A 21,438-nucleotide genomic window follows, 5' to 3' on the forward strand; every position below is an offset into this window, starting at 1 on the left:
CGGCTCCATTCTGAGTGGAATCTACAAGGGCCCAACACCCACACACAAAGGGGTGGGGGGGGCCCTCACGGGGGGGTTGGAGTTGGATTTGGGGACTGATGTGAGGCATTAGGCTGGAGGTGCACCCCAGCGAACCCCCCGCAGAGAAGATCTATGAGACTGATCAGACCTCGCCTTCGCCTCTCCGCCGGGTTCCCAGGCGGGTGCAGAAAGAGTCTGGATCTGGACTACAAAAAGCAGCCTCACACGGGGGGGTCGAGGCCTGACGAGCACACGGTTCCTCTGACTGCTGCCTGCTGAACCCATCAGCACAGCCCTGCTTTGATCGGTGATGTTCTCCACTGGATGATTCATTCAGTTACTTATCTATATTTACTACAGCAAATATCGCTGTTCTGACGACTTATTGAGTCAAATCCGACATTTATCTTATTTGTTTTGTGTTCATTTAATCACTAAATAGGGTTTCGTGTTATTATTAAAGTTCTGGAACTTAAAAAAACCCACACAATTCTACCATTTTGGAGATGTCACTTCCTGGTCCCGTCACATGACTGTCACCTGATCCCAACACCAGGAAGTTGAGTTTTCGTGGCTCCGGGATGTGAGCGTGAAGCTAACGAAGGTCGACTACACGTGTGTCACCATGGGGAGATGGTAAAACCAGCGGTCACATGGTTGCTATGGCAGCAGCAGGCCGGCGCTCCGGGTTTTCCGACGCTCCCGTCGGAAGCCTCCCGTCAAAGAAAACGAGAAGTCTTGTTTCCCCGTAACGTCAAACTACAATCAAGCCTCTTGTGGCAAAGCGGCTTTGTGAGAAGGTTTAATGAGACGACCACACGTCTAGCTGGAGGGAATCCGATGACACTGTCGTCGTGACAACATGACGGAGCGAGAACGGAGGCCGTCACTCATCCAACCGCATCCAGGAAGATGCTGGGAAAGCTTCCTTAGCCCGGAGGAAGCCTTAGCCTGCCAGGAGGAGCGGGAGAATAAACCCGCCGGGTCTCAAGCAGCAGCATTTTGATGTCCTGATGCTAACAACACGCTCGGAGTTTGTTTTCCTAAAAGCCGGACAAATATGGAAATAAATGGATGTACAGCAGCCCCCCGACGGATGCGGCTTCATTATCCGTGAACATGGATCCAGAGTGGAGCTCCGGTCTTTGGGAGCCTTGTTTACTTTAACCAAAGTTGCCGGGGCGACGCCTCCAACGCCACGATCCCTCCCGTGTTCTGAGCTCAGGAGAGGCTTTTCCTTAAGGAACGCTGAGGCTACGCCAACAGGCCCGGATCGCGGCGGTCCCGTTAGCATCCTCGCCACCCAGCGAGGGCGAACGCGGCGCCAACACGTCAGACTTAAAGAGCTCGACGTTGCTCCTAATTTGGACGGATTGGATCAAAACGCGGCTGTGGTGCCGGTTCTCCTCCTGCCTTGAATTACCGGCAATTGGCAGCTCCGAGATAGAGATCATGTCAGCCCGATTTAGCTGGAAAATCCAAAGATCGATACAGAAATGAGGCCCGGCAGCGGCGAGACGGCGAGAGACGGCGTTCCAGACGGAATGGAGCAGTGTTCGTCACAGACCAACGCGGAAACCTGGAAAATCGGAGCACGTTTGTCGGCAATAAGGCTCAAAAAAAAGTCAGAGGAATGTGGGTCAGGTGCTGAGGGAACGCCGCCACCGGCCGCCTCCGCGTCGTGGTCGATGATGTCACAGCGTGAGAGGGAACTACGGCGCCGCGGCGCCACCGCCGCCGCCACTTTTCACAGGAACATTCCAGGTTCTTTCCCCTCCCACGTTGATGGGGATCTGGGGAGCCGCTCCGTCCAGTGTGAGTGGCAGGTGGGGGGGGGGGGGGTGGTGATGGGGAAGGGGGGGGGGGATCGATGGCGGGTCCGGCAGCGGTTCTGTCCCTCTGACCTTTACGCTCCCCCCCGAGGTCAGATCAAAGCCTCATTATCACGTATTCCAAGTGGAATCAATGCTGGAAATGATTTCTGCTGGCAATCAAGACCCTCCTCCCCCCCCCCCCCCCCCCCCCCCCACACACACACACACACACACACCCACACACACACACACACACACACACACACACACACACACACGCTGATCCGATCATATCGCACTGACTCATTTCATATGTGCACAGCCATTTAACTGGTATTGACCGGCGGCCCCCCCCCCCGAGGAATGACCAACACCAGAGTTTGACCTTTTTGGAGGGGGGGGGTGATGGCCAGTCCCTCCCAGATCAGACTCCTGCTCCAGATTAATTACCGGCTGGTTCTGCCGCCACAGACGACGGCTCCTGCGATAACATTTGTTATGGGTCACCCCCCCCTCCCGTCGCCCCCCCCCCTCCCGTTGCCCCCCCCCATAACTCACTCTGGTCTCCACTCCCTGATTTAGAGCCGCTTCCATGGACGGTGCTAATGAATCCGCGGCTGCGAGGAATTGATTTCCTTACAGGAAGTGCATCCAACTTTCCCAGCGAATGAAGGTCCAACGGAGACCCGGAGCATCGGAACCTCAGACAAAAACAACTCAAACACCCATGCGGCGTTGAATGAAAGCGGTTCAGTTCTGGGAAACCCGCGAGGCGGCCCGCCTCCTTTGATCCAGCCGTGTTCCGGGGAGCTGCAGAACAGGGACAGATGTTCCAGCCTGAACTCCGGGTCGGCGTTTTGTTGTATTTGCACACCTGCAGACACATATCCGCCCACTGGGATGCGACAATCGGACCGCCGGCGCCTCCGCGTGTTCTGGGTGCAGCCATGTTCTGGTCCAGGCGGCGAACGGACCCAACACCTGCTACGAGCTTTAGACGCTTCCAAATCTCACGTTTTGGATCGTTTATCCAACAAAGTCGAACCTAATCCATATGAAGTGTTATGTTCTGGACACCGGGCCGGTTCTGTTCCTGGTTCTGAATGAGGGAAGCTGAAGAAACTGAGACCACAGACGGAGCGTCTACCTTCTCGATATTAGCCTGAAGGAGCCGCCGCAGCGCTGCAAACGTCTCAGAGGAACGAACGATTATTGGCCGGTTCTGAAACAGTTCTGCTGCGTCTGGACTCGTTAAAGGTGTCGGAGAACTCGGCCGTGTCCTTCACCCTGTTGCTCACAGCCGCCAAAGGAAAAGGGTTCCGATTGGATCTTTTCTTTCATTTCTTGGGGGCCTAATTGCTTCTCTTAACAGTATCAGTCACAGCAGCACCTCCCTGGGCCACGGTGGCGCCGCCACTCCGTGACTCAACCGGAGTGTCCAGAACAGTACAGAACGCCCCCCCCCCGCCTCCCCGGGGGCCCATTAGGTCACTGTTAAGTGTTGGGCAACAGTGTGACCTGTACGAGCACTGCTGGGCCTGGCTAACACCTGGTGGCCGTCTTCACCGCTGCCTGCGCACAAATGTTCAGATTTCCCTCCGAGCCGTTTTTATGCAGCTATTTTTGATATTGCGGCTACGTAGCGACGCAGCAGGACTTTTAGGTGCTGCTCTGATAATACGGGGATTTAATTGACCAAGAAAACAACAGCACGTCGTCAAAGTGAGCGGCGCTGTATATAATCAGCCCTTATAGACAGGACTGACCGGGAGTAATGATTCGCGACTCATGAATATGGACACATTAGCGATGGGCCTGACAGTGACGGAACGCTCCGCTCCGGGTGCTGACGCCACCTCCGTCTCACAGCCGGGACAGTTTTAGATGAACAACAGGACGCAAACATTCATCAGCGTTTACGTGTTTGAGCTACGAGCTAGCTACTGTTGCAGGTCAGAGCTCCGATGGAGGCGCATTAATCTCCGGGTTGGTGCCTAATAGCTGTTCTAGGTTCACTTCTTCCTCCTCATTGTTCCCTCGCATCATCCTCATTTCCTGTGCATCATCGTGCGCTAGCATTTAAAAGCATTCGCGGTGCTAAAGCTAACGGGGAGCACTTCAAATGCAGGCCTGCACCTGCACGGGAAAATGGAGCGTTCTGTCTTGTGTTGCGCGTTGGCGACATTAAACCAACATTACTCCATTTAATCATGCTGATATTATTCCAAGGTGACATTACTGCCTAAATTGCCCATGTTGTGCTGTGTTTCCTTTCCGCTGTGTCCATTTTTCATTGTCATTTTAAAACCACCAACCTCTTTGTCCTGCACGCTCTCTCCCTCTCCACCGCGTCCTTGATGTAAGTACCCTCGGCTTTCCTCCGAGAACGCCGATATTACCGCGAACGCTGGGTTGCTGAAGGAAAAAAAAGCAAAAAAAACAACAAAAAAACCCCAGCTAATGATGTTGGCTTGAGCTCAGAGCTAATTAAAATTCTATAAATATGGCGGAGGGAGGGTGTTGTGATGGATGCGCGGTGTCAGAAGTCCGGTGAGCGGGGAGGTGCGCGGGAACGTCTCGGCGATCGATTCCAGCGTGGTGAGTGTGTGACACTGCGCACGCACGAAATGACCAGGTTTATCTGTTAATTACACACCAGGACCAACACCTTAGCATTCCTCCCACTCCTGGCCGTCCAGATAATGCTCGCCTATTTCACACAACAAATCTGCAGCGTTGGCGCGTTCCTCTATTTTTACCCGCACGTTTATCTCCCCTCTCCCGCCCGGGCTCTCGTTTATTGCAGGTAATCCTCCGTGCAACACGCGCCGCTCTTTCTGTGTTGCTAAATGTAAATGCATTTCTTCTTTTGTCCCCCGACCACCTAGTTTAGAGGCGGGCCGGCATTCATTCCACGGACGCGGTATCTCTGAGAGAGGCTGCGGCTCCTCAATGTTCTGGGGAAATTGTGCAGGCGGGCGGCGGCGCTGCGGGTTAATTGGCCAAACCGGCCGCGTTGCTAAATCAAGGAAAGAAAGTCTCGCCTTAGAGCCCACATTAGGAATCTGTCTCAGCCAAAGTGGAAGCACAATTTTAGCGTGTGTGTGTGTGTGTGTGTGTGTGTGTGTGTAACCGGTTTGTAACGACAATGACCTCATTGAGATGATGGGTAGAGGAGCGGGAAAATGCGGATCAAAGGTCGGACCTCCCTGTCCTAGCGCGAGCTTTTAGCTTATCGCTAACGGGAAGTTTCGAAGGAATCGTTATTGCTGCGGAAATAATGTGTTTGCGGACATAAAGTGTCATGATCCCGAAGGGAAGCGGCGCCATAGCGACACCATCGCTGGAGCTCCGGCCCCGGTGGTTCTAAAGAGCCAGAGGTGGACACAGCAGGCACTGAATATTGTTTTTAGAGCGCTGATTCACGGATCGGCCCAGGTCAAAGGTCGGCCCGGGTCGAAGGTCGGTCCAGGCTGTTTCAAGAGCTCTCCAGATCCTCTGGTGTGACTGGAACCCTCGAGCATCTCCAGAACCCACAAGATCACCTCTCTCTGTCTCCCTCACACACACACACACACACACACACACACACACACACACACACACCACACACACACACACACGGCCCTCAGTTCTGTGACCTCTGAGTCATTAGGTTGACCTCCTGAAGCTCTCTGCAGCTCTGACCCACTCGTTTCCCGTAAGTGGGGCCGTTTCTGTTTATTTTTAGCACCCGTAGCCGTATCTCGTCTTTTATTTCACCCGTGGAGGGATTATAGACACTCAGCTGGGCTCAGATGGAGGAGTGTGAGATAACATTCCTCCGGTCAGAACCGCCCCCCTCCCCCACAGAGAGCAGGCTTGGCGGTGCTGCTCCGGGTTCTGTTCAACATGCACCTCTAATTATTCGAGCTGAGGACGATTTAGTCTCTGGTTTTAAATGCTGAACACGACCACACTGAAACCTACAGCCTTCGTTAGCCAAAAGAGTGATTTTAACAGAGTGAATGAGAGCGAATCAAAGCTTTGTGAGGAAGGCCAGGCTGAATGAACCTGCACAGACCCGTCCTGAGGACATTTCTCCTCTGTCTAAGCCCTTTTCAGCAGGCTTATTCAGCCCAGTAAATCACAATTCAACAGGCAAGCGGCGACCTTTGGCGTGGCGCTAACTGGCTATCCCAGAGCTCCTGCTAAAAGCCATGGACGTCAAGCTGAATCCACCTACAAATGGCATCTCTAAATTGTCCAGTCCTCTGAGAGCGGCAAAAAACAGGTTTTTCACCATTTTTATGCTGCTTAGCCGTTTTTGTTACACTGATGTTCAAATGCTAACTTGTATTCACCTGTTTTGTTTGTGTTTTCAGGCCACGGGGTGAAGTTGAGAGACACCTCACCTAAAGCGTGTGTCCTCGTGCCCATGGAGGCCTCTCCAGGTTCTCCAGTTTCCTCCCACAGTCCATAAAAATGCCCATCAGCCTGACTGGAGTCTCTAAATGGTCTCTGAGGTGTGTGGCTGATCTGTGGTGCCCTGCCCAGGGTGTATAGTCCCTCCCGAGCTGGTCAGGAACTGACTGGAAACCTCCGATTTGGGCCCCATCTGGAGCCAATCGCACTTCCTGAGTCGTACTCGGACGACCCCGTGGGAAGAAAAGAGCAACGGCGAAAGCTTGAAACTTGGTGGTTTGGAAAAGTGGAGGAGGCGTCTGTGATGACAGCAGCCAGACGCAGCAGGAGGTGTTTCCGGGGCTGTTTATCGCCACCGTCTGACAGCGGGGAGACGGTTTAATCCAAAGCACGAGCAGATTAATTATGAGCGTGTCACCACAAAGGGAGAATTACTGAACATCAGCGGCTTCTGTGCTTGTCACCTTCCCCGGCGCCGAGAACGACTGTCACCACGTGCACGCACAGGGGAGGAGGCTGGCAAACCCGACACCTCGTAAATTGGCATTGACTTTAAATAGCAATCAGCTGTGAAATCTCGGGCGCCGTCCTCCCGGACCTCTTTTGTTAGCGCTCGAGCTCGATCCGCCGCTCGTGACGGTAGCGCTTGTGGAAAAGGAAGGAAAATCAACCCCCTCCGGCGTAGAAGCTCGGCAGGAAAGGGTCCATTTCTCTCAGAACGCGATGCCGGGAGCTTCACTGTGGACGTCCAACACCTCAGATCCTGCGTCTCTGGAGGGGGACAGACAGGGTTTGACCCCCGTGTGAGCAAACACTCGGTCCAATCCCGGAGAAGCCCCTTTCGGCTTCCTTTTGTGGCTCGTTTTTCTCTGAACAGCCGGCCCGTTCAGCAATAATCTGTGAATTAACCTCCTTGTGGGGGGGTCAATGACTGTCTTCTGTCCACTCCGCAGTCTTTGTGATGACTGTTTGTGCTGCGCCAGACTGAGAGTGTCTGTACTGTAGAAAACGTCCATCTTTACGCTCTTGGCCATAAGAACCACACACACACACACACACACACAGGCACACACACGTGCGTTTCCAGCCTCTTTTCTACCCAGCGACTCCAGTGTTGCCTTCAGGGACAACGAGAAAACGTGGCTTATCAAGAAACAAAGGGAGGATAAACAGTCACATTGAGTCTGAACCTGAACTTGCGCCTGTGTGAGGGAGCTTTGTCAATTGGGTGTTGGGTTCCAAGGTTCTGGGACGTTTGTTGCTGGTTTCTTCCTGCAGGGGGCGTGGAGGAGCCGCTCGTCATCGCCCACAGCTGGCGCCGCAGGCAGACGCACCTGCTGTCAATCTTCCATCAACCCTTCCATTTAGGGACCGAGCGCCCGTCTGCTAGCGTCCTGACTCCTGTGCTCCATCGGTTTGAGAGCGTTTTCCCTGGTTAACTTTGTTTGTGACTCAGTCGAGGTCTCCACGCCATCGAACAACCTAACAGAACCTTGTTCGCTTGTTAATTCAAGTAAAGACACCTTTCGTTTGACACTATTCCCCACTGATTGTTGCCTATTTCTGGGTCCTGAGACAACCGTTCCTAACATTGGGACTCTAAAGAGCTCCGGCAGACACCATCAATACAGATTTTTTTCCGTCAAAATGTTGGTAACTGTGGTAACGTGACCGCCGTTCCCACATCAAGTGCTTCGGTTAGCCGACCAAGGTCATTACATCCATAATAGGACTTCTGTATTTAAGTAACACAGCAGCTACTCGGTGTTTAAAATCCAGCTCGTAATAAGCCGCTTTTGAAAACAAGTGCTCTCGCCTGCCCTGGGATGTTTTCACGCTTAGCACTCGAATGCTAGTGCAACAACCGTCAAAACAATTTGAGGCGACTTCGGGAACGTTTCAGTGTTGAGCTTGTGGTTACTGAAGAGCACCCTGAGCCTCGCGGGGCCGCGACGCGAGCGAGATAATTCCCATCCGTGGAGTGGATGGGGATGTTGCGCAACCCCGCCTGTGCAGCAGGAAGCTCACGCGAATCATGGTGAAGCTTCCATGAAGCACGTTTAGGTAAAGACGGCAGCATGGCAGCGCTCCCACGGGAGGGAATTCTGCTAGCTTGGCATGTTTGTTTTCAGCAGCGAGGGATGTGTCATGTGACTGCACCCTGATGTTTGGAAGGGCAAAAGAACAAAGTGGAGAGACGGATTTTATTTTTTCTCCAGCTGTCGGTGCGTTAAGTCTACGTTCAAATCGGGGGGGGGGGGGGGTGACTCCTGCAACAACCGGCATATAATCTAAAAAAGCCACAGGCAGTTAGGAGAGGTGCCAGCGAAGGTTTAGTGCACTTCATTATGTTCGCCTGTGGACCAAATTAAAATCTAATTTGAGCCAGCATCCAGATTAGAAGAGTGTCTTTAATTTTTTTCAATTTGCAAAACTCTTACATTCCATTAGACATGTAATTTCTGCTCATCAGTCACTGGGTGAGATTGAAATTTGAGCAATTAGTCCCTGAGAACGGGGACGTTTTCTACATGTGGGGAAGCGCTGGGGGGTGGGGGAGGGGCCAAAGGGAAGGAAACGAGCCGGGCTAATTGTAGTGAGACGGGAATGATTGTTAGGAGGTTTATTGATTTCATCAGCTCCTTAAAATAAGATCCAGATTATTTATTCAACCTTGTGTTCTCCTGGGGGGGGGGGCGATTGAGCGAGATAAGAACAGGAAGACAAATGGAACAATGGATGGAAGAGGTGGTTTTACGGATGCTGACACCCCCCCAACCATGGGTGGGATGAAGGGGAAGCAGAGGCCGATTTCCAAGTGATTGTGTTTGATTAAAGCTTGCTGGAAATGTCCCCGTCAAATGTTCCCTCGCCATTTCCACCTATTTTTTCCGAGGTGATTTCTTTTTTTTCCTTCTCAAAGCTGCTGCCGCTCTGCAACAAACTGCAGCATTAGTAGTTCGCAGGAGTGGGCGCCGAGTAATAAACGACCCTGTCGGGGCCAAGGAAAGGAAAGGTTGAGTGAGGAATAGTCAGGGTTATTTATTCAGCTCGGGCCGGGGAGGGCACCTTGTGGGACACCTTTCTGGACCTGTAGCCTCCACCTGAGGCTGAATGTGCTGAAACGCTCCTTTTGTCCAGTGTCACAGCTTTAAAACCTGAAAAGTCCATCATCAAAGAAAGATCTCACTCATCAGAAGCTCTGTAAATGTGACAGGATGGGACAGAACAGTGCTTTTTTTTTTACATTTAAACACCCTTTAACAGTAATAATAATGAACACTCTTCACGTGGGTCCCCACAAACACACATATTCTGGAGCTGAAGCCACCCAACGTAGCTTAGCTTGTACCTAGGACCTCGAATCCATCTGGCAGTGACCGTGGCGACAGAGTTCCTTCTTTGTTCTTGGCTCGCCAGCTGCGACTTTGATGGGAACCCAGTTCCCTGTGTACGGTTCCTCCGATCCGGCTTTGTGAGGGAGAATTTCACTTCAGCTGGAGACTGTCGGCTGTTCCGAGACCAGAGAGCTGCCGGAGAGAATGGGATGGAAACTCCTAGCAGAGGGTTTTAAAGAGTCCAAAAATGAGGACACCATCAGAGGAGAGCTGGTTGTGGCACAGAATTGGGCTTATTAATTTATTCCTTTTTGATAATTTCGTCTATAGCTCAGTGCTTTCTCATCTGGGTATCAAAGCCAGGTTAGAATAGAACATCTGAAAGTCTCAAATAATTATGTAGAATATTCCAAACACTAAATTAAAGCGTTTATTTGGAGCAACTATTGGTGGAACTATATTCACTAATGAAACGTTGTGTTTCCGTAAATCCAACGCTAATTATGAACAGAAATTCCGTTGATTTGACCCGATGATTGCTGCCTTTGAACTAACAGCACCTTCTGCTGTGTTCTGGCTTCTTCTCAAGGATTTGGACTTTTTTTAAGAGAGAAAAATGTTCCATAATTCAAAGAGCAGCATTTCTTTTCTCTCGGCGCTGTTATTCAGAGGGAAATTGTGAAGGCCTCTTTGTGTTCTGTAAAAAGTCATAAAAGAAGCTTTTCGAAAGCTCCTTGGACATGCGGAAACTTCCAGAACCTCAACAAAAACGATGTCCTGGTCAGAAATATCGAGCACAGATGGGCTGAACTTCAGTCCTTGCGTTATTGACACTGATAAACGTTCCTGAACGTCATTTTTATTGTAAATGAAGGATTCCAGAACCATCACGAGAGGACGCGGATGCTCTTGTCACTCCCCCCCCCCACTCTGAAGCCATATCTGGTTAAAGGCTGATTCTGTGCCTCTCCCAGGTGTCCTGAGGATCGATGCGTCCCTCTTAAATATAAAAGACCATCTCAGGTGTGAAGTGGACAGTTTAGCCGAGTGTCTCCCAGACGACTTCCTGTCGTGGAGCCCATTCAATCCGCCTGTGGCCCGAGCTGAGGAGGGTGTGGCGGTCAGGGGATGGAAAGGCCTGTTGGAGGTCAACTAATCCAGCAGAAGACCTGAAAATGTGGCTCGAAGCAGAGTCAGGACCAGAGAGACTGATTAACGTGGCTCGTTTTTGAACGTACGGTTGCTGTAGCTCAAAAAATTGTGTACTTTTGTTTACATTGATGTCAAATAAGACTTCAATCCTGACCTGGCTACAGTAGCTATGAAGGGAGCAGTAATCTATTACATTTACTACCTATTATACATTTAAGCATCACAACTCTGAGCTCAAGATTTAACTCTGCTTTTGAACAACACACCCGGTTCCCTGGCAACAGAAGAGGGAGAGAGTTCCACCGCAAAGCTGAACAATTACTTTAATCACCGAGTGTTGGTGGAGGAGATCAAATAAAACAAGATAAAAATCATTGTTATTTCGTTCAAACCGGCTGAAGTGAAGCGGCGCACCAGGAAGTGGGGACCAGACAACAGGAAGTGGGGGACCGTGCCGCAGCACAATGTGGACAGTCGGCCGCGGAGCGAGCTCTGGTTCCGGAGTCTCGCTTTGATTAAACGGCGCTGATCTGCAGGCTCCTCCCCAGAGGCGGCAGGTAGCAGCAGGTAGCAGCAGGACACGGCTCGATGGGCTGGGTAAAAGGTCTCCCCCCCTCTGTGGGTTCGTGTCAGGAACAGATCCAGACCCGCCTCGGAGCTGTGAGAGAGCACCAGCTGTTGTGGGAACATTTCAAACCCGCGATGGTTCCCGGCTCAGCTGTCCTGCTGGGGGGGGGGGTTCTTATCATCCATGCCAAACCTGCAGAAGCAGAGATTTTAAAACCCATCTCCTCCCTACGCCCGTGGATGAGGAGCGCTCCCTGCGGTGTCTCACGTACCGCCGACTGAACCGGGCTGGGTAGTCTGACCCAGTTACAGCTGGCACTCTTCTCGAGCCCCCCCCCCGACTGCATGTTTTAAAAGCATAGACACTGAAATAGCTCTCCAGGGGAGCAAAGTTTGCAAAACAGTTAGTGTGTCTGGAGAAAAAATGTGTATACCAACCCCCCCCCCCCCCCCCCCCAGTATATAATTATGGTAATTATAGCAATGTTCCGGAAAGCCACTGGGAGAATAATAACGTTCATTTACATCAGTGGCGACGCTTTAAAGAGTCTCTTAGGTGGAAATTAGATAGACAAATTGTGATATTTTTCCCCCGTTTAACGCGTTTAAAGGTTTTCTCCAGCACGCTGCTCATGATGCTCATAAATAAGCTCCGACGTGCTCCCAGGGCAGCAGAACGCACCAGTCATTGACCTTCACGGCGGGGGCAATGTCATCGGGATGCCATCTTTTTTATCCAGAACCGGCTGCTCGGATCCTCAGTCGGGGGTCGAGCCCATGAACTCTGCCTGGAAACTCTCAGCTGACCCTTAAAATGTGTCACATGACACAAAAGATGGCCGACAAAAGGGGGTTTGGGACCCCCCAACAGGCCTTGACCCGGCTCTGTTGTATGATGTCAGGAGTAAAATGGTGGCGTCTGAAGCCCATGCCTGCTCCTGTTCCTCCTCCTCCTGCTCCTCATCCTGCTGCTCCTCCTCCTGCTGCTCCTCATCCTGCTGCTCCTCCTCCTGCTGCTCCTCCTCCTCTTCCTCCTCCTCTTCCTCCTGCTCCTCCTCCTCTTCCTCCTCCTGCTCCTCTTCCTCCTCCTGCTCCTCCTCCTCCTCCTGCTCCTCCTCCCTGCGTCTCAGGACATTGATGCAGACATTCTTTATGTAAATGGGTCTTTTCAGTGATCCTCTAGTCTGCTGAATTCAAAGTAGCTGCGGAAGCGTGGGGTTTTTTTTGGGGGGGGGGTTGTTTATACCTGGAATTAACAAGAAGTTTGCTTGAGCTCATTAAAAGTTGGCATTTCTAAGTCCTCCGCCCCCCCCCCCCCCCCCCCCCCCCCCCCCCCCGTGATGTTCGCACGCCTCTCCAGTGACCACTTAGCCTCTGTGCAGACTGATAAACAAACAGTCATTTCGGAGTCAGGGCACAGACGGGGCCCAATGATTCAGATGGACTCCACTTCTCATGGAATTCTGGGCCGTTGCGTTCGTTTGGAGGGGTTTTGTTGTTGTTATTATCTTATTTGGGATGGTCTCCAGGTGCTTCACTGAGACCCAGAACCTGACCGCCAAACAGCAAAGGTTACAGGGAGCGCCGGACGTTTTCCAACTGGGAAGAGGGTGGAAGCCTTTGGACACAGCGGCACCGCAGCCTGGGAGAGCGGAATGTTTAAAAATGTCTCACCTCAGCGCCCCCCACCCCCACCCCCACATGTTCTCCTCACGCTCTGAGCACCACTGACCTGTTGTGTTTCCCGCTCTTCCCAGGAGTCTCCCCTCGCCACTCCCTCGAGCTCTGACCCGCTCTGACCTGATCGCCGCACCGTATCCTGCATCCTCTGTTGCTACCTGTGTTATTACCTGTGTTATTACCACGATGTCGCCACGATTTAGGTGAATCCAACCTGCAGATTCGCTCCAACACGTCCAAACCAGCCTCGCCTGCCTGCATCAGGTCAGACAGCTGCCTAAACAAGCTAGGTGGTCACAATTAGCGACGGCTAACTAGCACAATTAATGCTACGCGCCTCTGTTTGCTGAAACGACAGTCAGATTTGTTCCTGACCTTCAATAATATTCAGCGTCAGTAAGAACGCTCATTGTAGCGGCGCTCGCTGCACTGCTGCGCCGCCACGGCGTTCTCCACAGGCTGACACGTACTGTGACACGTAGAGTTTTGTGCTCATTAAAGGTCAACTCCAACCTTTGTGCCTGTGATGGTTCCTTTCTGGGCACCAGCTGAGGTTCCTGACACCATCTTCCACCGCTTATTCCCCAGCTGTCGAGCACAATCATCCCCCAGCCTGTGGACCGCGGAGGACAGATCAGAGACGTGTCAACAAGTGCGGGAGGTGTCCGTGGTGACGCCTGGCGTGGGGGCCTGGCTGCTCTGGCTCGCACGCGCTGACATTTGATAGCAGCAGTTTGTAACGTCACAATAAAAACGTAGCTGTGTGCCATCAGGAGCACCGTATCTGCTATGGAGCCCTTAGCGTAGCAACGGAAATAGATAAGAGAGGACGAGAAATGTCCGGATGTCCTGAGAGCAGGTAAAAGAGCCGACCTTCACCAGACAAAGGCGGACATTCAGCTCAGTGGAAACGTGGTTAGCTCAGCCTGACCAAGTTAGCTCAGCCTGACCAGGTTAGCTCAGCCTGGCCAGGTTAGCTCAGCCTGACCAGGTTAGCTCAGCCTGGCCAGGTTAACTCAGCCTGACCAGGTTAGCTCAGCCTGACCAGGTTAGCTCAGCCTGGCCAGGTTAGCTCAGCCTGACCAGGTTAGCTCAGCCTGGCCAGGTTAGCTCAGCCTCACCAAGGTTAGCTCAGCCTAGCCTGGTTAGCTCAGCCTCACCAGGTTAACTCAGCCTGACCAGGTTAGCTCAGCCTGACCAGGTTAGCTCAGCCTGGCCAGGTTAGCTCAGCCTCACCAGGTTAGCTCAGCCTGACCAGGTTATCTCAGCCTCACCAGGTTATCTCAGCCTCACCAGGTTAGCTCAGCCTCACCAGGTTAGCTCAGCCTCACCAGGTTAACTCAGCCTGACCAGGTTAGCTCAGCCTCACCAGGTTAGCTCAGCCTCACCAGGTTAGCTCAGCCTGACCAGGTTATCTCAGCCTCACCAGGTTAACTCAGCCTCACCAGGTTAGCTCAGCCTGACCAGGTTAGCTCATCTTAGAGCCAAACTATTTAATTCAATCCAGCTTTATTTAAACAGCATCTGCTACAGTCCAAATTGTCTCTCTGCTTTACACAAACTTGACCTCCAACCAGCACCAGTGGGTGGGAAGCCCTCCTTTTAACAGGAAGAACCCTTGAGCAGGACCAGGCTCACACGCTGGGTGGGGAGGATGGGGGGGGGCAGGTAGAAGAGAGACTAGATACGCACCGGTCAGGACCTGTTTGTTTGTGTAGCAGGTGATTGGACAGTTGTATTTATGTTGATCTCTGCTGTTGGAGGAACGTCTGGAGCCTGTTGACAACCCCGGAGAGGCATCTTAATCCGCTCCACGTGTTCCGCTCTGAGCACTTTTGTACTTTCTGGCTCGATCTGCGGTTTCAGCTTCAGTTCCTCCGCTCGCGCTCTCAGATCTTTCACTTAACCATCCCATCATGCTGCCCGTCGGCGGCTCGACTCCCGCCAAGCGACGGCAGATGAGAGTCAGACGCCTTTGTGATGTTTTCGGAAGAGCAGATGTAGGACGATGATGATAAAGGTCAAAGTTCACCACCAAGGCAACCGTTTCTCCACCTACATGCGCATCATCTGGTACAGAATGCAGATGCTAATGCTCGCCAGGTGTGCACGTAGCAAAGCCAAAGCACGGCCGTGCTCCATCAGCAGAGGCTGGACTTGAAATCGGAGCTCAATAAAAGAGGAAAATGGCTCTTTAGTCCTTGGCAACAAGTTGAACCACGTTTCTAACCGGTAAGAGAGAACAGATGGAGGAACAAGTCCGCTCTCCATGAGCGTCTTCGCTAAAACTCGCCATTGTTTCGCTCGGCGGCGGCGGTTGTGCTGATGACGCTTCTTATTTGCTGTTTCTGTCAGAGAGGCACTTTGAGTTCCTCACGCCTGCCCCTCAAATTACAGGAAAATGATGATCGGGGCTTTTAACGCACAGCGGCAACATAACGGCTTTATGTCAAGGAAGGAAAAAAGAAGAACAAATCTGTTGATTAGCTTCATTTTGACCATTAAATTTACGGATAATGGCGCGTTCTGTCAGATGTTCCAGAGTTAACAATTACCAGCCCCATTTCTGTAAAAATTGCTGTACTTTTCATTTGCGTTCTGACCAATTTATGGCCGGCGAGCAGCTACAGTACGAATGCGGCGCCATCATTTATTATGAAAACAAAGAAAGAGCCGAGTTGCAAAAGTTTCCTTTTTTCTCTGGGCCGAGGAATTTATTTCCACGGCGAAGCGCTAATGGAGGCGTTTGAAAGCTAATTCCCCTTTTCCACCGAGACGCGCATCTTTCCCCAATAATACCCAGATTAACAATTTTGAGAGGCAGCATTTTTTTAAGGGGCGTCATTATCGGAGGGAGATAATTAGAGCCACCCACTGCTTCCACCACAAAGTTTGTTTTAATTAATAACTTTGAGAGGGATAAAGAGTTCAGCACTTCAGATGAGGGGCGGAGCTCCCTGGAGTCACCAGCTCACCTTAGGAGGGGTTTAACCCTGCCTCCACAGGAAGTGGCCACTGATTGGCCAGGAAGTGGCGTCACTGGGACACGTTCCAAAGAGCCCAGATGTGTGTTTTTAGTGTGTGACGTCGGCAACACTGGGCCCACGAGGAGGAGCGGAGGTCCCGGGACGCTGTGTTGGGACAGCTCCGCCCACAGCGAGGTCGGAACCTATGGAGGACAAGTGGAGTGAAGCAGCATCACGCCATCCGTCCATCATCCCTCCCTCTCTTCCTCCGGTTTCTCCTCCTCTCTTCTCCGGTGCAGGACCTGGACGGAGGCAGTGACCATGGAATCGCCCCTCGAACGCGTCATCATTCCCATTTTCCCTCCAAACAAACGAGCTGCTGTGTTTCAGCGTGAGTGAAGTGAAATAAAAATGCTAATTCAGTCCGATTCTCTGGGAGTTGGTGCTGTGGAGAGGATCCAGCCGGAGAATATTGGCAGGCTGGAGTTCCACGAGCGCTCCCATGAACGCTGCTCCTGGATCAGATACATTTAGCTTGTGCGGCTTTTGCCATTTCCTCCTCCGACTGGGCTCACTGGCCTCTGGATAGGAATCCCAGAAGTGTTTGTGGGCGCCGGGTTCCTGGGATGCTGGAGGCTCTCCAGGCTCCTGTCAGTGTGTCGGGTTCAAATCGGCTCCGCCGGAACGCCGCTCGCATTTGAACAGTTAGTCAAGCAGTAAATGAACCCATCAAACCAGCGTGAGCAGCTGGCCGACCTGTTCTGAACGCTCAATAAAAGCTTCGTCTTTAGAAAAGTACTTTCACCTCACGTTATTCCCATTCCCACATATTTTCAACATGCATTTTCTCTCCTGTTGTCTCCTCGTCCTTCATACGCTCAAAAAATAAACAAACTCAGACGTGGATCAACGGAGTTCTGCTGAGAGCGCGGGAGGGGGGTTGGGGGGGGCACCAGGAGCTAAAATTACAGTCTGGTCTGTAGCAGAGGAGCCGCCGGATGATGTTACGTTCCGTATTTGAGGCCAAACTACTGCTGAACGAGGGGGGGGGGCTGCGGTGAAAAACCCAAACATTACTTTAAGATGTTGGAGCTCAATTTTTGGTCAAAGGGTGGTTACAGCTAACCCCAAACAGCTAATTAGCGCACGCTAATCGCTGTCCTTGAACTTCTCTGAAGCAGCAACTACCGAAACTTCCGCTTCCATCAAAACCCCCGAAAAGTTGAGTGACACTTTCTTTTCTTTCCCAGAAGGCTGGAGAAGTCGAGCCGAACACCCCCTTCAGATCGGGAACACAGCCGAAGCGCTGCAAAGCTATTAGCGCGCAGATGAAAATGGCTCCTTGCTGAGAAACAAGGAGCCGCACCATGTTCTCCACAATAGCTACAACATCCAATTATCCCCAGATGTTCCCTTCACAGAATGCCGGTTCGCCACATCTGTTTGTTGGTGGGAGATCTCATTAAAACGAGGCTGTTTTAAAGCCCAGCCTCAACCACCGTTTGGTGCATTTTATTGCAGCGTGTTGAACATTTACGACAAACACTCCTGGCGACGGTTAAAGTTCGATGGGAGACTTGACGACCTCACTCGGGAAAATCGGGCGTAGCGCTGCCGACTTTTTCCCGCGTCAAACTTTCCGTCGCGCATCACCAACAATGGGGAGAAACATTCACCCTGATAATTCGGAGGCAGAAGTCGAACGACAATGTTACCGTGACGATGTTTCAGACAAACTGGAAAACCAGGAAGTGAAAGGTCACCAAGTGCGGTTGTCCGCCGCTATTCCGAAGAGGGAAATGCGGAGCTGAGAAAACATTGGTCATGTAGGTAGATCATTTTAAATACGATCCAACGTACCTTTTCCTACTTCAGCTCTGCTAATGCTAGCGGCTACAGCGACCGTCAGCATTAGCCAGACTCCATCACGATGGGAATGAGGGGAGTTTTGGACTGATTGTGGGTTTGAGGGAAGAGAATTTTCGCTGATCCCCCCCCCACGTGACTCCAGGTCCACTTGCCGCTGCTGCTCTCACCTGCTATGATGCCAGCGGCCATTACGAGCCCCAGATTTACCTTCCGTACGCGACTCGGACGGCACTTCATTCAGAGCCTCACCAGGCTGCCATAAAGAAGAAATAGTGCATCTCCTTGTTGCTGAAGGGTCAGTCCCCGATGATCAAATCCGCTCATTTCCCTATAAAAGAGGAAGCCGGCGTGTCCTGGGAAACTCTATTAAAACCCTTGGTGATGAGGGGAAACGGGATGTGAGCAACATCTAGCAGTGACTCGCAGACACCGGGCCTCTCCCGGGGGAGGCCGGTCCGAACCCTCACATCCCCGAAAACACGACGAAACGGCAAAATTTGCAAAGTCGGCGTTTCCACACGTCAAGGACGCAGCGGGGGTGCGGGTGTGGAGCCCCCTTCGTTTCATGAGATCATCAGGACTTACAATGTCAAGCTGCGATCCCATGCTGATAACATAATTGTCTCCTTGTATGGCAGAAACAAGGCTGCCCCCCCCCCCCCACAACTAACAGGAGGGAACTGAAGAGGAGGACAAAAGCCCCGCAGAAGTGCACACGTTTGTAGCGATTCCACCCCCGAGTCTCCGCTTTCCTCGACGTCGTATTTAATTCCAGCGAACGTGACAGTTCCTGCAGACGCAGCACGCCGGAGCTGAGGGGCCGCTCGGGTCCTGCAGGTGTGTGATGAACGTGAGGACCTCGAACGCACCGCGGCAGCGAAAACACGACCTTTAAAAGCTGCTCGGCTGAGCAGTCCGCCCCTGCTCACGCTGCAGAACCGAGCCGCGGCGCCCCCTCCTGAACTAGTGCGACTGAGCGCGGGATGAATTAGGTCACCCCGACACTTCCACACTCTAAAGGGACGGCGTCACCTCGAGGTTGACCCCGACGGCGCAACCAGAGTCCAGGAAAATTAGCCAACACGCGCAGAAAATAGGCCTAAAGCGGACATTAGGGTTCGGCCCAGGTGTGGTCTCGCAGTGCAGGAGCCCAGTCGTGCGCTATCAGGCGCCCTCCAGAGCCACATTAGGAGCCAAATTACCGGTCAGACTGGTGCGGCACCAGTCAGACCAGTACGAGGAGGCTCCACTCCTGCCGGAGCTGTTAGCATCAGTCCGGTTTGGGCAGAAAAATCCACTGGAGAGAAAACGAGGCTCAAATCAGCGCCGAGAAATCAAACTGATGTGAAAGATGAAGATTTATGGCGGCTGCCCTCCTGGAAGTGTCCCGGTGTGCCGAACTCCCGGCCCGGCCCGGCCCAGCCCGGTCAGACAGTCACACAGCTGGGGGCTGATACGGAAGAGGAGGACGAGGACGAGGACGAGGACGGGGACGAGGAGGAGGAGGAGGAGGAGGAGGAGGAGGAGGAGAGGAGGAGGAGGAGGAGGAGGAGGAGGAGGAGGAGGAGGAGGAGGAGGACGAGGACGAGGACCACAGACGGAGACGTGCCGTGGGGGATTAATCCCCAGCCGAGGGCTGGAGGGCTCCTGAGATTTTAATTAGCCCCCAAAAAGAGAAAAATGAGGGAAAAGTGAGGGAGGCTTTTGCATTAATGATGTAAAAGCAACTTTATCTTGGGGGACGGGGGGGGGGGGGGGGGGTTCCAGTATTTGAGTCTGGTTGAAAAACTGACACTTAAAGAGCATTTTCAATCCAAGCTGATGTGGTTCAGCATCACTAATGACAGCAGGAGGCATCAGAAGCTCTAATTTATGACGGGATCGTTAAGGAAACACGATTAGATGAGATTCCCATGAAACTCTGCCGTTTACTGTGAAGCGAATCATCGTTCAATCTGTCGGGGGGGGGGGCAGATTAATTGTGGCCGCGGCAGAGTGAAAAATACGCAGCAACCGAGTTAAAGGAATATCAAATATCCGTAATGGCGCTTAATGTCGTTTACAATTCCGAAACTGCCGTTATGGCTGCAGGCCGCGTAATCGCATGCAGACAAATTGTTCCGGCGGTTTGGTGTCTGCTCGCCGTTTATTAAAATGAAAGGCGAGGTCGTCGGAATCGGAAAACACTGCGGAAAATTCTATTGTGAGCAGTTTAGGGGAGATTTGTGAGCGTCTGCGTCCATAAAGGATAATCGGGGACGTGCGCTCGCCGCTGCCTGCTGGAGCAGCGTTAGCATAGCTGGCTATCGATTCAGCGGTTTAATTAGCAATGACAGTTATTGCTAGCAGACTTATTAACGGTCGGATTTGCGGAGCGCCGGAACGCCGCTGCACGTGGAGCCCGGCTGGCTGAGAGTCTGACGAGCACGCCTGACTCATGCAGCGACACATCTCTGCCTAATGGGGGCCATCATTATCCCAGATGAAAAGGAGGCTGAGGCACCGGGAGCGGCGGCGGCGGCGGCGGCGGCGGGGGCGGGGGCCTTGTATCCTCACCCTGAGTGGCGGCGGCGGCGGCGGCGGCGGCGGCATTTGAATCTGTCACGCTTTCATCCTCGAACCTTTGCAAAATTAAAGTTTGACTCTGATTAACAGGCGTCAGATTAGCCGGTCGGGTGTTTTTGTTGGTGTTATTTTGAGTCGGCGTGCGAGGGGGGAAGGCGGAACAAAGCCAACCGGGTCCACGGGACCTGAGTTCTCACGCACGTTCGCAGCACCGCTGAAATTAAAGTGTTACTTTCCAAATTGGTGAACGTACATCAGCTCCTCTGGTGCGACTCAAAAGGTGCAGGCTGTTAATTTGACTGGCGGGGTGATAAAACCAGGCAGCCTCCGTCTGCTTCAGAGGCGGCTCGGAATTTAAATGATTAGAGATCTGAAGGCAGCAGAAGCTCACGGCTACGAGGCAGCTACATCACCTCCTCCATCACCTCCTCCATCACCTCCTCCATCACCTGCTCCATCACCTGCTCCATCACCTCCTCCATCACCTGCTCCATCACTCCTCCATCACCTCCTCCATCACCTCCTCCATCACCTGCTCCATCACCTCCTCCATCACCTGCTCCATCACCTGCTCCATCACCTCCTCCATCACCTCCTCCATCACCTGCTCCATCACCTCCTCCATCACCTCCTCCATCACCTGCTCCATCACCTCCTCCATCACCTCCTCCATCACCTGCTCCATCACCTCCTCCATCACCTCCTCCATCACCTGCTACATGACCTCCTCCATCACCTGCTCCATCACCTGCTCCATCACATCCTCCATCACCTGCTCCATCACCTCCTCCATCACCTGCTCCATCACCTGCTCCATCACCTCCTCCATCATCTCCTCCATCACCTGCTCCATCACCTGCTACATCACCTGCTCCATCACCTCCTCCATCACCTGCTCCATCACCTCCTCCATCACCTGCTCCATCACCTGCTCCATCACCTCCTCCATCACCTGCTCCATCACCTGCTCCATCACCTCCTCCATCATCTCCTCCATCACCTCCTCCATCACCTCCTCCATCACCTGCTCCATCACCTCCTCCATCACCTGCTCCATCACCT

The 21,438-nt window shown here is 52.6% G+C and overlaps 1 long non-coding RNA gene across 1 annotated transcript; it reads left to right on the top strand.

Moving 5' to 3' along the window:
• Positions 1–5,464: 5,464 nt before the first annotated feature.
• Positions 5,465–7,778, top strand: LOC130538684 (uncharacterized). The gene is made up of 2 exons (XR_008953945.1): positions 5,465–6,108; positions 6,200–7,778. It is a non-coding gene; the product is annotated as an uncharacterized LOC130538684 (long non-coding RNA).
• Positions 7,779–21,438: the final 13,660 nt, after the last annotated feature.

This window comes from Takifugu flavidus, chromosome 15 (assembly GCF_003711565.1).
Source record: "Takifugu flavidus isolate HTHZ2018 chromosome 15, ASM371156v2, whole genome shotgun sequence".
Lineage (NCBI taxonomy): Eukaryota > Metazoa > Chordata > Actinopteri > Tetraodontiformes > Tetraodontidae > Takifugu > Takifugu flavidus.